Genomic DNA, 16709 nt, shown 5'->3' with positions numbered 1-16709 from the left:
GATATCGCTGTTGAAGGATAGTTTCGCGTAAAGTTCATTGAAGAAATTTAAAATACGGTTAATGCCAACAACAGGTCCTTTGTAGATGACTATAATATAGTCGACATATCTGAAATAAGAGAGAATGCTTAGCGGTTTAGCTGAGAAACAGTTGAAGAAATTTACTTCTAGAGAGATAATGAAAATGTCAGCAAGGATACCAACTAACGGATTATCCACAGCTAAACCATCAGGTTGCTGATACAATTGTTCATTAAATTCAGAATAGTTGTATTTGACTATGGCTGTAATTATATTAATAAATTCAGTGATTTGTTCGTCCAAAAGTCCTTTTTTATTTTTAAAATGACGCAAATTTTTTTTCCACGACTGTAAGAAGTGGCCGAAATCTGGGTTAAAAGAATTAATTTTCGCGGCCGAGGGATGCAATTGTTTTAATTTTATAATTTTGATGTCTCTTATTATTATTGTAAGATTCTTACAAGAACATGTAATCAGCATTTAATCTAACATGCAACCTAATAGCACGAGTACAGATACTTTGCAATTTCTTGCGATTATGTTACGAAGTTGGAGTCTGTGGTTAGGTTGGAACACTGTAGTGCAGCTTGCTTAACGAAATTGCTTGGCTGTTTTCTGACAATATTTGGCGATGTTCGAAGATGTGGATATACAGGTACCCTAACTGCACAGCTTAAGTTACATTGAAACTAATAACTATCACATTTGCAGTCGTGTTTGTTACAAAAGCTTCACTGTTTGCTTAGAATGTGAGATTATTTGCGAGGATGTGGTACTTCATTGCCACTGAAACGAGCAGATATCGTATTTGCAGTCTTGCTTGTAAAATATGCTTCGCCGTGTTCTAAGAATCTATGACTATTTTCGCGTCTGTGGTTAGAAAGGACCCTAATAACACAGCTCACCTTACTGCGAGTGAAACTTGCGTGGAAGTACATTTACAGTGTTCGAGGCAACTACATTATTGAACAGTGGGAATGAAATCAGATTTGTTTACAGTGTGAAATAAATGAGAATTCCTAACATATGACGATTTTCGTATACTCGTGTATGTCGTTATGTTCCTCATAACTGTGAGGGAAAAGAACAGTAATCATATTTACAGCATTTGTTTGCCATAATTGCTTTACTGTTTTCAAATAACGTACTCCGATTTTCGAGGTTGTTATTAGGCAGGAACGTAATACGACGGATTAAATTTCTGTGAAATAAACTAACAGCAATCACATTCGTGTCAAACAGAACTGACAGTGTTCGATGCATCTATTTTGCTGAAATCGCGGACAGAAAGCAATTGGTTACAGCGGGCAACAAATGGAAAACTAGAAGCCTATTGGAAACCTGCATCGTGTTTATCGGTGTACATCTTTCTTTCCCAGGATTCATTACGACGGTTGCCAATATCTACATGTTCCGACATGTCTCGTATATGTATATACGAGTATATGTATATCTTATCCGCCGACACCGTAACTGCAAAAAATTTAGACAAGTATTTAAAGTGGGAGGACTCTTACATGTGATAAATGAGATTCAGAACACACTGTTTCGAAATATATGCTCTTTTCTTTATTTGTTAGTAGTTTTCATTATCATTATGCAACAATGTCATTTATTACTTTAGGCAGCAATATTTAAAACTCGAAACATAAAATTCTCTGAACAAAGGACACAGAAGAGAAAGTTCACGTAAAATGCAGAAGAAAGCACTCATTTTCTATCGAATGCTATGTAGGAACTTCAAAAAACTATTTGATACCGGTAGTTGCTTTCCGAGATGTTGCTAGTAATTGTAATAAGTACGCTATTCACTATCATTCTGTCCTCAATATTCTTACTGCATTCGCAGATAGCTGGGTTTCGACTCAACAAAACCGAAATTTCCATGTAGGCCGGATATGAAACAGCTTCCCCTCGCCATTTTTGCAGGGAAATGAAAATAAACAAGACGACGCGTAATTAAAATGACTCCTGCTTACTAAACTTGAGACAGTATATCAACTCAGTAAAAAGTCTATCAGCCCTCCCACTTTCAAGATCGGTTCTCTTGGATGAATCAATACAAGCAAAAATACTGGAAATCAATAATATTACAGCAACGCAATGAAAGAACACGTTTACATATACACTGATTAGCCAGAACATCATGACCACCCGCCTAGTAGCCGGTATGTACACCTTTGTCACGGATAACAGCGAATCTGCATACGCAACTCACCTAATTCCCATAAATTCCGGGGAAGGGGTCGGTAAGTTATGGCGTTACGTTCTATCACATCCCAGATGTGTTCGATTGGGTACAGATATGGTGAACTGGGGGGGGAGGAGGGGGGAGAGGTTGGGGGAGGGGCAACAAATCAGTTGGACTTCGGCCCAATTTTCCTCCTCGAAACACACTCCCAGCCTTGGAACATGACGCATTATCTTGTTGAAAAATGCCTCTCCAGTTGGCAAACGTGATAGTCTTGAAGGAGTGTACCTTGTTTGCAACCAGTATACAATACTCCTTGGCCGTCATGGTACCTTGCACGAGCTGCACTCGATCCGAGGATACGCATGTAAATGTTCACCAGAGCGAAATGGAGCCGCCGCCAGCTTCTCTCTGTCCCGCACTACAGGTATCAAGGTGCTGTTGCCATGGAAGACCATCATGATGAAGAAGCACCAGGATTCATCAGACCATGCAACACTCTGCCACCGTGCCAACATCCAGTATCTATGATCGTATGTCTATTTCAATTGTAGTTGCCGATGTCGTGGCGTTAACATTGGCACATGCATGAGTCGTCGACCGTGGAGGCCAATCTTTAAGAGTGTTCGGTCCATTTTTTGTTCAGACACAGTAGTTCTCCGTCCAGCATTAAATTCTGGTGTTAGTTCCGCCACAGTTCGCCGCCTGCCTGTTTTACCGGTCTGCCCAACCTACAGCACCCGACATCTGCGATGGGGTGTGCCCGCCCAACCTCACGACGTCTGGACGTGGTTTCATTTTGATTTCGCCGCGTGTTGAAGACGCTCACCGCAACACTCCTCTAACAACCGACAAGTCGTGCGGTTTTGAAAATGTTCGTGACGAGACTCCGGGACATCACAATCTGCCCTCGGTCAGACTCTGACAGGGTCAGCATGCTCCCTCAAACTACATGTACTCTGCGTGTGTCTGACTAGCACTCATTCCTCTCCAAGTGACACTGCTATTGCCTGGACGGGTTTATATCTATAGAAGGTCGGTGGTCATAACGGTCTGGCTGTACAGTGTAGTTCATACAACGGTTTAATACAAGGGTAAATGATTTGAGAAGATTACAACACACTTACCAAATCCATTTATTTACTCACATGTTTGTCCGTGCTAGTCCTTACGCCTCAGATTATCTTGTCTGCCTACAATGACGATCGGTAATATCTGAGCAATGGACAAGCTTCCATTCGCCGTTTCACTACTGTTTTGCACCGACAGCCCATTCTATGCAACAGCGTGAAGGAAGGAAAAACGTAGCCTGTTTACACTTTTGCTTGCATCAGTTGGCAGACAATGAAACAAATCTTACTGTCCGTTGCTACGCGACAGCATGTAGTCGCACAAGCTTCCAAAGATGTTGTTTAACGGTAATGCCCTTGTAATGTAGCATGATGTGAATGAATTCTTAAAGAATGATACACGAAGCAGTAAGGTAATATTTTCCTAACTCTTTAATGAGAAACAACCAGAAGATGCACTACTCACATTAGAAAAAGTTAATTATCTGCAGACATCATCATCATCATCATCATCATCATCATTTAAGACTGATGATGCCTTTCAGCGTTCAGTCTGGAGCATAGCCCCCCTTATAAATTTCCTCCACGATCCCCTATTCAGTGCTAACATTGGTGCCACTTCTGATGTTAAACCTATTACTTCAAAATCATTCTTAATCGAATCCAGGTACCTTCTCCTTGGTCTGCCCCGACTCCTCCTACCCTCTACTGCTGAACCCATGAGTCTCTTGGGTAACCTTGCTTCTCCCATGCGTTAACATGACCCCACCATCTAAGCCTGTTCGCCCTGACTGCTACATCTATAGAGTTCATTCCCAGTTTTTCTTTGATTTCCTCGTTGTGGACACCCTCCTGGCATTGTTCCCATCTACTAGTACCTGCAGTCATCCTAGCCACTTAGTCTTGATACTGACTTCCTTCTTGCAGAAGAGAGTAGATCGTAGCTGAGCACACACTGCATTAGCTTTGCTACACCTCGCTTTCAGTTTTTTCACTATGTTGCAATCCTGTGAGAATATGCATCCTAAGTACTTGAAACCGTCCACCTGTTCTAAATTGGTTCCTCCCATTTGGCACTCAATCCGTTTATATTTCTTTCCAACTGACATTACTTTCGTTTTGGAGAAGCTAATCATCATACCACAGTCCTTACATTTCTGATCTAGCTCTGAAATATTACTTTTCAAACTTTCACTCGAATCTTCCATCACAACTAAGTTCAAAAAATGGTTCAAATTGCTCTGAGCACTATGGGACTCAACTGCTGTGGTCATCAGTCCCCTAGAACTTAGAACTACTAAAACCTAACTAACCTAAGAACATCACACACAGCCATGCCCGAGGCAGGATTCGAACCTGCGACCGTAGCAGTCGCGCGGTTCCGGACTGCGCACCTAGAACCGCTAGAACACCGCGGCAGGCTTCACAACTAAGTCATCCGCATATGCAAGACTGCTTATTTTGTGTTCACATATCGTAATCTCACCCAGCCAGTCTATTGTTTTCAACATATGATCCATAAATAATATGAACAACAGTGGAGACAGGTTGCAGCCTTGCCTTACCCCTGAAACTACTCTGAACCATGAACTCAATTTACCGTCAACTCTAACTGCTGCCTGACTATCCATGTAAAGACCTTTAATTGCTTGCAAAAGTTTGCCTCCTATTCCATAATCTCGTAGAACAGACAATAACTTCCTCCTAGGAATCCGGTCATTTGCCTTTTCTAGATCTATAAAGCATAGATACAATTCCCTGTTCCACTCATAACACTTCTCCATTATTTGCCGCAAGCTAAAGATCTGGTCCTGACAACCTTTAAGAGGCCTAAACCCACGCTGATTTTCATCCAATTGGTTCTCAACTGATACTCGCACTTTTCTTTCAACAATACCTGAGAAGATTTTACCCACAACGCTGATTAAAGAGATACCTCTGTAGTTGTTACAATATTTCCTGTTTCCATGTTTAAAGATTGGTGTGATTACTGCTTTTGTCCAGTCTGATGGAACCTGTCCCGACTCCCAGGCCATTTCAATTATCCTGTGTAGCCATTTAAGACCCACCATTCCACTGTATTTGATGAGTTCCGACTTAATTTCATCCACCCCAACTGCTTTACTGGACTGCAATCTATTAACAATTTTCTCCACTTCCTCAAATGTGATCCTATTTCCATTATCATTCCTATCCCATTCTGCCTCGAAATCTGAAACAATACTGATCGTATTTTCACCTACATTGAGCAACTCTTCAAAATATTCCCTCCACCTGCCCAAGGCATCAACAGGATTCACCAGCAGTTTTCCTGATCTGTCCAAAATACTTGTCATTTCCATATTACCTCCTTTTAGAAGACTGCTAATTACACTCCATAATGGTCTTCCAGCAGCTTGACCCATAGCCTCCTACCTGTTTCCAAAGTCTTCCCAAGATTTCTTCTTGGATGCTGCATATATCTGTTTGGCTTTGTTTCTTTCCTCAACATAACTTTCTCTGTCTACCTGAGTTCTAGTATGTAGCCATTTTTGATACACCTTCTTTTTCCTTTTACAGGCTGCCTTGACTGTGTCATTCCACCAAGCTGTTTGCTTCATCCTACTTTTACACACTACTGTTCCAAGACATTCTTTAGCCACTTCTAGTACTGTGTTCCTGTATCTTGTCCATTCCTTTTCCAATGACTGTAATTGACTACATTCAACTAACTGGTACCTTTCTGAGATCCCTGTTATGTACTTGTGCCTGATTTCCTTATCCTCTTACATATGGACCTGACCTCCTGCAGTTTCGACCTCACAATCCCAATTTCACTGCAGATTAAATAATGATCAGTGTCATCAAAGAATCCCCTGAATACACGTGTGTCCCTCACAGCCTTTCTGAATTCCTGATCTGTTATTAGATAGTCAATGAAAGATCTGGTTCCCCTGCCTTCCCAAGTATACCGGTAAATGTTCTTATGTTTTAAAAAAAGGAGTTTGTGATTACTAAGCCCATACTGGCACAGAAATCCAAGAGTTGTTTCCCGTTTCTGTTGGCCTCCATATCCTCTCCAAATTTACCCATAACCTTTTCATAGCCTTCTGTTCGATTTCCAATCCTGGCGTTAAAATCACCCATGAGCAGAACACTGTCCTTGTCCTCTACTCTAACAACTACATCACTGAGCGCCTCATAAAAACTATCCATCTTATCTTGATCTGTCTCTTCACAATGCGAATTTACTGACACAATCCTAATTTTCTTGCTAGACACTGTCAAATCTATCCACATCAGTCGTTCGTTTACATACCTTATTGCAACTACGCTGGGTTCCATTTCTTTCCTGATGTAAAGCCCTACACCCCATTGTGCCATTCCTGCTTTGACTCCTGATAGGTAGACCTTGTGTTCTCCCACTTCCTCTTCTTCCTCACCCCTTACCCGAATGTCACTAACAGCTAAAACGTCCAGCCCCATCTTATTTGCACCCTCTGCCAGCTCTACCTTCTTCCCAGAGTAGCCCCCATTGATATTAATAGCTCCCCATCTCATTACCATTTGTTTGCCAAGTCGTGTCTTAGAAGTCCCTGGTTTGTCAGTTAGAGGTGGGACTCCGTCTCCTCCAAAGGTCCGAGGCATTTTGCTCTGATTGTTGCCAGCATCATATTTAAAGTAGCGGGGAGGCAGGTTGCTAGCATTACTTGCCCCGAGTCCCGTTGGGTTTTACCCCTAACGGTTGAGGGACTAACCGGTGGATTTGATAGTCTTTGCCGTATGAGCACAAAGGTGACCACGACTCAGAATACGCCCGAGATGCCCAGCCTTACTCCACAAAGTAACTGGTATCCCGACTGTTGGGACCACTTACTTGGCCACTCATACGTTGCCCGTGGTTCATGAACTAGGACATGACTGCAGAAACCCACACCATGTATCTGCAGTTATTTAGGAAAAAATTCAGCGATATTTTCAATACCCTCTTCTTTTCTGGTATCTGAGAACGTCTCTTACAGACAGTGATATTACTGTGCATTGGTATCCAGTGGTAAAATACAAAAAAATAGACAACTTGTTAGCAATTCTACACACGTTTTACAAGTTTTTCTGCTAAAGGCCTATGTCCAGATCGACTACTCGCACCGAGAATACGTTGTAGTTGTCCTGTGATAAGAAAGATGCTGCTGAGGTCGATAGGATACAATTCAGTTTTATCTGACCTTCCAAGCCTATTTAAGAGTTTACGCTGATTTCTGTAACTAAAGAAGATGTGGTTGGTGTCTCCTTCCTCATATGCACACGCCACTAGAAACGAAAAACTTATACAATCCAGGCTCAGGTGGAACGGTCACATAACACGACGACCTAAAGATCATGTCGTCAAAATTGCCTTTGACCCACTACAAAAAGGAGAGTGAGAGGAAAATCTCAAACCAACTGGTTGACGAACATCCGAAGTGCCAAGAGGAAGCTAAGCCCGTTTTTTTTTTAATCTCATTTTGTTCGTTTTCGTTCGTTGCATCACCCGTTTCAGTTCGTCGTTGACCGATTAACTCAGTTTCTTTTTATTATTATTATTATTATTATTATTATTATTATTATTATTATTATTACAGAGGGCAGCTAAACCTCTGACTGAACATGCTGAGTTACCGTGCCGGCCAAAGCATCAGCGACAGAGGACGCCACATGATTACGAAAGCTGACCTAGAGTAATGGGAGGAGGCGAGGACAAGGAAAGAGAAAAATAAGATTAGAGAGTCTGGGAGAGACATCTGCAAACAAGACATTACTTTTTTGAGAGGAAACACTTTTTTAGCGTAGGAAAGAAGGTGGCGGTAATAAAGGGCAACGGAAGTTAGTAACAGATAATTCGATTGGCACGATCCAAAATTATAGATGAATTTATTCTGTAGACATGATATTGGGTTTCACGGGTCCTTAGAAGCCAAATTCGTTGTGTTGTGCATGACACTAAAATATGACGTATTACGATGTGAGGCCAAATGTGGCTGAAGTACTTCATACTTTATAAACTAACAATATGTTAAATGAACAGAGCCTTTGCGCTAGTCAGTGTTCAGTAGGTAGGTAGGTGTTATCTCGAGACTATGCGCAAGAGTCACACCCAAGAGCCCAGCGAGCAAAATAGCCAAACACAAACACATTCTTCCCAATTATTCCATTCAGAAAGCCAAAACAGTGTCAAGAATTAGTGTTATCGATGTAAATCAGTTTGAGTAACTATGAGGACCTGCTCAGCACATTATAATATGACTCTCAGAGATGTATTTATCCATTGTTTCTAACTTTTCTATGTCTCTAGCAAGGAAATTGTATCCCAGACCACCATTCTTGGTCGTCGGGCTCTATGGTGGACGGTAGCCAGGTTTGGTATCCCATGGCTGTGCGGGGCGACTGCAGACACTTCTTCGCTGCTCATCGGGACTCAGTTCCGAGCGGGAATCGTCACTGAAGACAGTTCTACTCCAGTGAGTGAGATCCCATGTCGAATTGACCGACACCATTACAGACGGTCTTGCTGGTGGTTAGAAGTCAGGGGCGCTGTGAGCTCAGACCCCTTTCTGTGAGCCGCGTATTAATGGTCCTTGTGGTCACTAAAGCACCAGATGCATGTCGGATCGATAACAATGATGAATCCGCGCCGAATTGTGGCATCCCTCCTATTCAAATTTCTAGCGATTCACGGACTACTATAACCGCCTTTTCTGAATCCAACGACACATCCTCTCAAAAACTTACATCAGCGTATAATGTTCTTGCGCCTGTCTGCGAGGCACAATTACTATCCAACTGAGTACACGGAATGAAACTCCGAAAGACATTATGGCCTGGTACCGACACGTCCACCGTTTACTATCTTTGCCATGTGTGCGGTGACGTTGTGCTACAGCGTCACACATTCATACATAGGCTGCCTTTTATTACATGAGAACTAGAAAGGAAACCGATTGTCACCAATCCTCCGCCCAAAGATAACGTATTCAACTTGCTAGTGTCCTTTAGATCATCTCACATTTCAGTATATAATAGGTCAACTATTTTGCTGCACTATTTGTGTTACTGCATTGAATGTTTGTCTTCGTACTGATATTGCACGAAGTAAATTCTGTGGTGTGTCTCAAAGAGGAGAGCTCAAAGACAGTGAAGAAAACATCCCACCAAACACTGATACCCTAGACGCTCTGGGGTAATTGAAAATACTGAAGTGTCCTTACATTTGAGATGCAGTTCAGTGAAAGTACGTGATAGAAGTACCAAAGCTCTGACCAGGGGTCATAAAACATTAAAACCATCAGAACATTTGAGAATCGGGGAGAGATATCGATCAGCCGGGCTTTACTACGTTAGTGGAGAAGGTGACAACAAAGAAAGGAAGAAGTTTTTAGATCCTGGGAGAGATATTGGCAAACTAGATACTACTCTTTCAGAGTGAACATACACTCCTGGAAATGTGAAAAAAGAACACATTGACACCCGTGTGTCAAACCCACCATACATGCTCCGGACACTGCGAGAGGGCTGTACAAGCAATGATCACACGCACAGCACAGCGGACACACCAGGAACCGCGGTGTTGGCCGTCGAATGGCGCTAGCTGCGCAGCAATTGTGCACCGCCGCCGTCAGTGTCAGCCAGTTTGCCGTGGCATACGGAGCTCCATCGCAGTCTTTAACACTGGTAGCATGCCGCGACAGCGTGGACGTCAACCGTATGTGCAGTTGACGGACTTTGAGCGAGGGCGTATAGTAGGCATGCGGGAGGCCGGGTGGACGTACCGCCGAATTGCTCAACACGTGGGGCGTGAGGTCTCCGCAGTACATCGATGTTGTCGCCAGTGGTCGGCGGATGGTGCACGTGCCCGTCGACCTGGGACCGGACCGCAGCGACGCACGGATGCACGCCAAGACCGTAGGATCCTACGCAGTGCCGTAGGGGACCGCACCGCCTCTTCCCAGCAAATTAGGGACACTGTTGCTCCTGGGGTACCGGCGAGGACCATTCGCAACCGTCTCCATGAAGCTGGGCTACGGTCCCGCACACCGTTAGGCCGTCTTCCGCTCACGCCCCAGCATCGTGCAGCCCGCCTCCAGTTGTGTCGCGACAGGCGTGCATGGAGGGACGAATGGAGACGTGTCGTCTTCAGCGATGAGAGTCGCTTTTGCCTTGGTGCCAATGATGGTCGTATGCGTGTTTGGCGCCGTGCAGGTGAGCGCCACAATCAGGACTGCATACGACCGAGGCACACGGGGCCAACACCCGGCATCATGGTGTGGGGAGCGATCTCCTACACTGGCCGTACACCTCTGGTGATCGTCGAGGGGACACTGAATAGTGCACGGTACATCCAAACCGTCATCGAACCCATCTTTCTACCATTCCTAGACCGGCAAGGGAACTTGCTGTTCCAACAGGACAATGCACGTCCGCATGTATCCCGTGCCACCCAACGTGCTCTAGAAGGTGTAAGTCAACTACCCTGGCCAGCAAGATCTCCGGATCTGTCCCCCATTGAGCATGTTTGGGACTGGATGAAGCGTCGTCTCACGCGGTCTGCACTTCCAGCACGAACGCTGGTCCAACTGAGGCGTCAGGTGGAAATGGCATGGCAAGCCGTTCCACAGGACTACATCCAGCATCTCTACGATCGTCTCCATGGGAGAATAGCAGCCTGCATTGCTGCGAAAGGTGGATATACACTGTACTAGTGCCGACATTGTGCATGCTCTGTTGCCTGTGTCTATGTGCCTGTGGTTCTGTCAGTGTGATCGTGTGATGTATCTGACCCCAGGAATGTGTCAATAAAATTTCCCCTTCCTGGGACAATGAATCCACGGTGTTCTTATTTCAATATCCAGGATATTGATATATAGCATAGAAGGTGGCAATAGTCAAGGGCAACGAAAATTAATAAAAACTAATTCCATTGGCACGATCTGAAAATCAAACTGGTAGTTCAAAAGCAAGCACATGTGAATTTTTCAAGTATACCTGGCAAGACAAGAGATTTTCATATACTCTTATTAGAGGTACCTTGCTGACTGATTTCAGTGTACCACACTGAAGTGCAGCATTTCTAAATAACATAAATAATTAATGCAAATTAGCTTCCTAAGCTGATATCCTAATAAATCACCGACATATATCACTCCATAAGCGGCTTGCCCAAATCGCACTCTTTTAAATTACTCGACAAATTCATTTCGTACGTTGAAGCTGCCTGCCGTGCTGTGACTTGTAATAAGTCGAACTTTTTTTTCAGGCAACTATTAACACTATCAATCTCCTACGAAAAAAGCATTATTTACTTACGGCCGGTTTTGGTAAAATCACATTACATTCATGCCGTTTTTTACTTCACAGCTTTGTTTTTGTTTCCTTTATAAGTACAGTACTGTAAACTAGACCATGAAGAAAAGGCATGAATGTCATGTGACGATGCCGAAAACGATCTACGTCCGAAACCAGTTGTGAATAAATAATTTACAAGACAGCACTGTGTTCATCATGCATTTTTCCAAGCTAGAGAATTGCAGAAATTACCGATGGAATTTTTCTTTAGAAATTGAATTTTTTTTCATGTTCATGACTTCCTTTTTCTTTCGTTCATATGTACAGCACTGGATATTCGACAAAATGAAAATGGTCACACGAATATTCAAGAAAGGCAGGAGGAGCAATACATCAAATTTCAGGCCCTTAACATTAACGTCGATATGCACTATGCAGAAGGGTTCTTGAACATGTTTTGCGTTCGAACATTACCAATTACCTGGAAGAGAACGGTCTACTGACACACAGTCAACACAGATTTAGAAAAAATCGTTCTTGTTAAACACTACTGCTCATTACTCACACTAAGTGTTGAGTGCTATTGACAAGGGATTTCAAAGTGATTATGTATTTCTAGATTTTTGGAAGGCCTTTGGAACTGTACCTTACAAGCGGCGTGTAATCAAATTGCGTGCTTATGGAATATTGTCTCAGCTGTGTGACTGGATTCGTGATTACCTTTCAGAGAGGTTACAGTTCATAGTTCGAGTAAAACAGATGTGATTTTTGACGTTCCCCAGGGTAGTATTACATGCCCTCTGGCCGGCTGTTGTGAACGAACGGTTCTAGTCGCTTCAGTCTGGGACCGTGCGACCGCTACAGTCGCAGGTTCGGATCTCGCCTCGGTCATGGATGTGTGTGATGTAGTTAGGTTTAAGTAGTGCTAAGTTCAAGGGGACTGATGACCTCAGTCCCATAGTGCTCAGAGTCATTTGAACCATGTCCTCTGCTGTTCCTTATCTATATAAACGATTTAGGAGACAATTTGAGCAGCCATCATAGGTTGTTTGCACATGCTCTCATTTATCGTCTACTAGTCAGCGAAAGATCAAAACAAATTGCAAAACGATTTAGAAAAGATATCTGTACAGTGGGAAAATTTCCGACTGATAGTAAATAATCAAAAATGTGAGGTCTTCCAGGTGAGTGTTACAAAACTTCGTTTACATGATAAATCAATTATATCTAAAGGCCATAAATTCAACTAAATGCCTAGGAATTACAATTGGAACAAGTTAAACTGAAAAGAATACGTAGAAACTGTTGTGGGGAAAGTGAATCAAAGACTTTGATTTGTTGGCAGAACACTTAGAAGGCTCAACAGATCAAGTAAAGAGACTGCCACACTTCGCTTGTCCGTCCTCTTTTGGAGTAACTCTGAGCGGCCTGGAATCCTTATCATATAGGATTAACGGATTACATCGAGGAAGTTAAAAGAAGAGCACCGCGTTTTGCATTACTGAGGTACGAGGGGAATGGGCGTTTCCGACATGATACAGGTTTTGTTGTGAACATCATTAAAACAAAAGCATTTCTTATTGCGGAGGAATCTATTCACGAAATTTTAGTCACCTGCTTTCTCCTCCGAAGGAGAAAATTTTTGATGACGCCAATCTATATAGGGAAAAACCATAATCATAATAAAATAAGGGAAATATATAGGTATTCGTTTCTTCCACGTGCTGTTCGAGATTGGGATAATAGAGAATTATTGTGACGGTGGTTTGATGATTACTCTGACAGGCACTTAGGTGTGATTTGCAGAGTATCCACGCAGCTGTAGATGCCCGTGTAGATGAATGTCATGAGATGTTTCCGAAAATGTCCTATGACCGAAACCGCTTATGAATAAATAGTTTAAATGACAGTGCTGTGTTCATCGTAGATTTTTCCAAGTATATTGAAGCTGTTAATAGTTGCCTCAAAAAATGTTTGAATTATTTTAGCAGTCGAAGGTACTATTTTTTTTTTAATTATGGCACTGTAGGGAATGGTTTCGTGGTAGAGTTAAGATTTATTTTCCGTTATTCAGAGCGATAGATCTTGTTCTATGTTCGCGTTATAGTGTCCGTACATCACTTGAATATCTTTAAAGGCGTACTGACTATTTCCACGCCCTGTGATTTAATACTGCTTACAGTATTCTAGTGTGCAGGGAGTTTTCATTTATTCTGACTTTCACATATGAGACTTGTATGCCACGTGGTCCAGCATGGGACAAACGCTGATCCTCACTGGTCATTGATTCGGTTATTAATAACCAGCAATTTCACTAAAGCATGTTTTAATCATTTTCCATCCTCAATCTTTTCTGGAACTGCGAAATTATTAGTGAAAGTGAAAGCAGCTCGTATCTCAGAAATATTTCGAATTATTTGTATGCCTTTACGGCTTTTAAGGTAATTGACTTTAAGGCGGGTCACATCTACACCTCTCAAAACAAAAATGTGTGTGAAACCTTATGGGACTTAACTGCTAAAGTCATCAGCCCCTAAGCTTACACACTACTTAAGCTAAATTATCCTAAGGACAGACACACACACACACACCCATGCCAGAGCGAGGACTCGAACCTCCGCCGGGACCAGCCGCACAGTCCATAACTGCAGCACCCTAGACCGCTCGGCTAATTCCGCGCGGCTCTACACCTCTCAGCCAAGCTGGTCAGTACCATGTAGAATCGTGATTTTAGTCATTCAGTCGTTAGTTCGTGCCCTCGTTCCTTTCCCATTGTCTATGAAAGCGTCTCGAATATTTCCATCAAGCCGTGGTCTGGCTGCGTTAGTAATTACGATGTGGAAGACAGTAAAAGGATCATTTTTTCGAAACACTGTAACTGACTTCCATTATTACGTAGAAGTTTGAAATTTGACAAAAGGTTCTTACAATCTTCCTCAGTAATGGAGGGAATGCGTGGTGCCCTGGGACCTCACCCTCGGGCAAGCCGCCCTTCAGACATCTAGGTGTAGACACGTGCGAAAGAAAAGCCAGAGCTGTGAAGTTAGAATGTGGTGTAATGTGGACTAATAATGTCTCATTGCCACGAAATCTCAACACAATTCTGCCCAGTGGGAGCGTGGGAGTATCACACGATGGGAATGTCGTTATACCCCGTCTTACCCACACGTCACCCCTTCTTATAACGACATTGCGCTGGAGGTCAGAACCATCGCACCCAACGTTTAACTCGCACAGATTTCTTATGGATGTCCGAGGAAAACATTTCAGACATACCGCCGATCGGAACTGACGTGAAAAGGCCTTACAAGGTGGCATAAATGGCGTCAGTGAAACCCTCCCTTTCGCTGGGGCGTCGATTCCCGCACATTTCGCTGTCCAAACCGGGGCTTCGCAGTGCGACGGAAAACGGAAAAACGTGCTTGAAAACCTTTGACACTGTTGACACTTACCGGAGTTTTCAACCCTTCTCAAAGGACTTCGTGGGCCAACAACCCCAACGAACGTGATTTCACATCTCTGAATTGCAGTACGACAGCAATGTTTGCTCCGACCTTAGGAGGACTCTTTCCCGTTTCATTTATTATGAGCAACTCTTCCGTGATCACACCGCAGGAAAGAGCGAAACAGGAGGGCTGAAAAAGCATAAATACCAGTTGCTGCTTGTGACGGTTCAAACCCCCGTTACTAGATGAATATTCCTAGTATGCAAGGACTGGTTTTTGGAGAGCGAGCGCGCTACATGGTTCGCGATTCACGGAAGCGCGTGACGTACCCGCGCAGGATTTGCAATGGTCGGTGGGACGCCTCTGTAGCCGGGCGGTCACGTGGCCTGCAGCTTGGGGCACTGTTTGGTTTTTCGCGCATTACGCGAAAACTATATAACTTACGGTGAAGAGCGATGCCGCACAGGATTGTGGTCAGCAATATGCACCTTCTAAAAGCTCGATTGTTATTTCAAGTCACGAGACGCAAAAATTATAGTAACCTCAAAATAGGTTAATATCACGAATACTGAAAGATTAATAAAAATAGTAATGTGCAATAAACAAAGTCTGAGGGAAAATTGTTTGTAAAAGTCTATAGAAAATTCATGACGTAAAGCACGACACTATACAATATTTTGAGTGGAATCACACGTATTTTAAACTACTTAAGTTAAACTATACACTTAACTTGCCATAGTTTTCATTGTTTGCAAATTATTATTAACATTTATCACCCATAATTAATTAATTATTATAGATACGAAGGTTTTTAGGAGCGCAATGTGTACATCGCTACAGATTACGTCTAAAAACGGTGCTATATGCAGTACTATGTTAAAACTTTGCAGCACAGATGGGCAAAGTGGCGCATTTTGCAGAAACTAAAACTTGATTTTACGGGTGATAGAATAATCCTAGAAATTAATGTAACATAGAAAATGAGATATACTTTTTAGCGCGGTTCTTATATCTGTCGAGGGATGGATGTATCAATTGTAACCTTAACTGGTGAAACTGGTACTTAAATAACCAGGGGGTTGGACATCAGAGCCTATACAGGGTGTTACAAAAAGGTACGGCCAAACTTTCAGGAAACATTCCTTACACACAAAGAAAGAAAATATGTTATGTGGACATGACTCCGGAAACGCTTACTTTCCATGTTAGAGCTCATTTTATTACTTCTCTTCAAATCACATTAATCGTGGAATGGAAACATACAGCAACAGAACGTACCAGCGTGACTTCAAACACTTTGTTACAGGAAATGTTCAAAATGTCCTCCGTTAGCGAGGATACATGCATCCACCCTCCGTCGCATGGAATTCCTGATGTGCTGATGCAGCCCTAGAGAATGGCGTATTGTATCACAGCCGTCCACAATACGAGCACGAAGAGTCTCTACATTTGGTACCGGGGTTGCGTAGACAAGAGCTTTCACATGCCCCCATAAATGAGTCAAAAAGGTTGAGGTCAGGAGAGCGTGGAGGCCATGGAATTTGTCCGCCTCTACCAATCCACCGGTCACCGAATCTGTTGTTGAGAAGCGTACGAACACTTCGACCGAGATGTGCAGGATCTCCATCGTGCATGAACCACATGTTGTATCGTACTTGTAAAGGCACATGTTCTAGCAGCACA

Source organism: Schistocerca gregaria, chromosome 8 (assembly GCF_023897955.1).
Source record: "Schistocerca gregaria isolate iqSchGreg1 chromosome 8, iqSchGreg1.2, whole genome shotgun sequence".
Classification (NCBI taxonomy): Eukaryota; Metazoa; Arthropoda; class Insecta; order Orthoptera; family Acrididae; genus Schistocerca; species Schistocerca gregaria.
The sequence above is the reverse complement of the archived record's forward strand: the minus strand, read 5'-3'. Positions refer to the sequence as shown.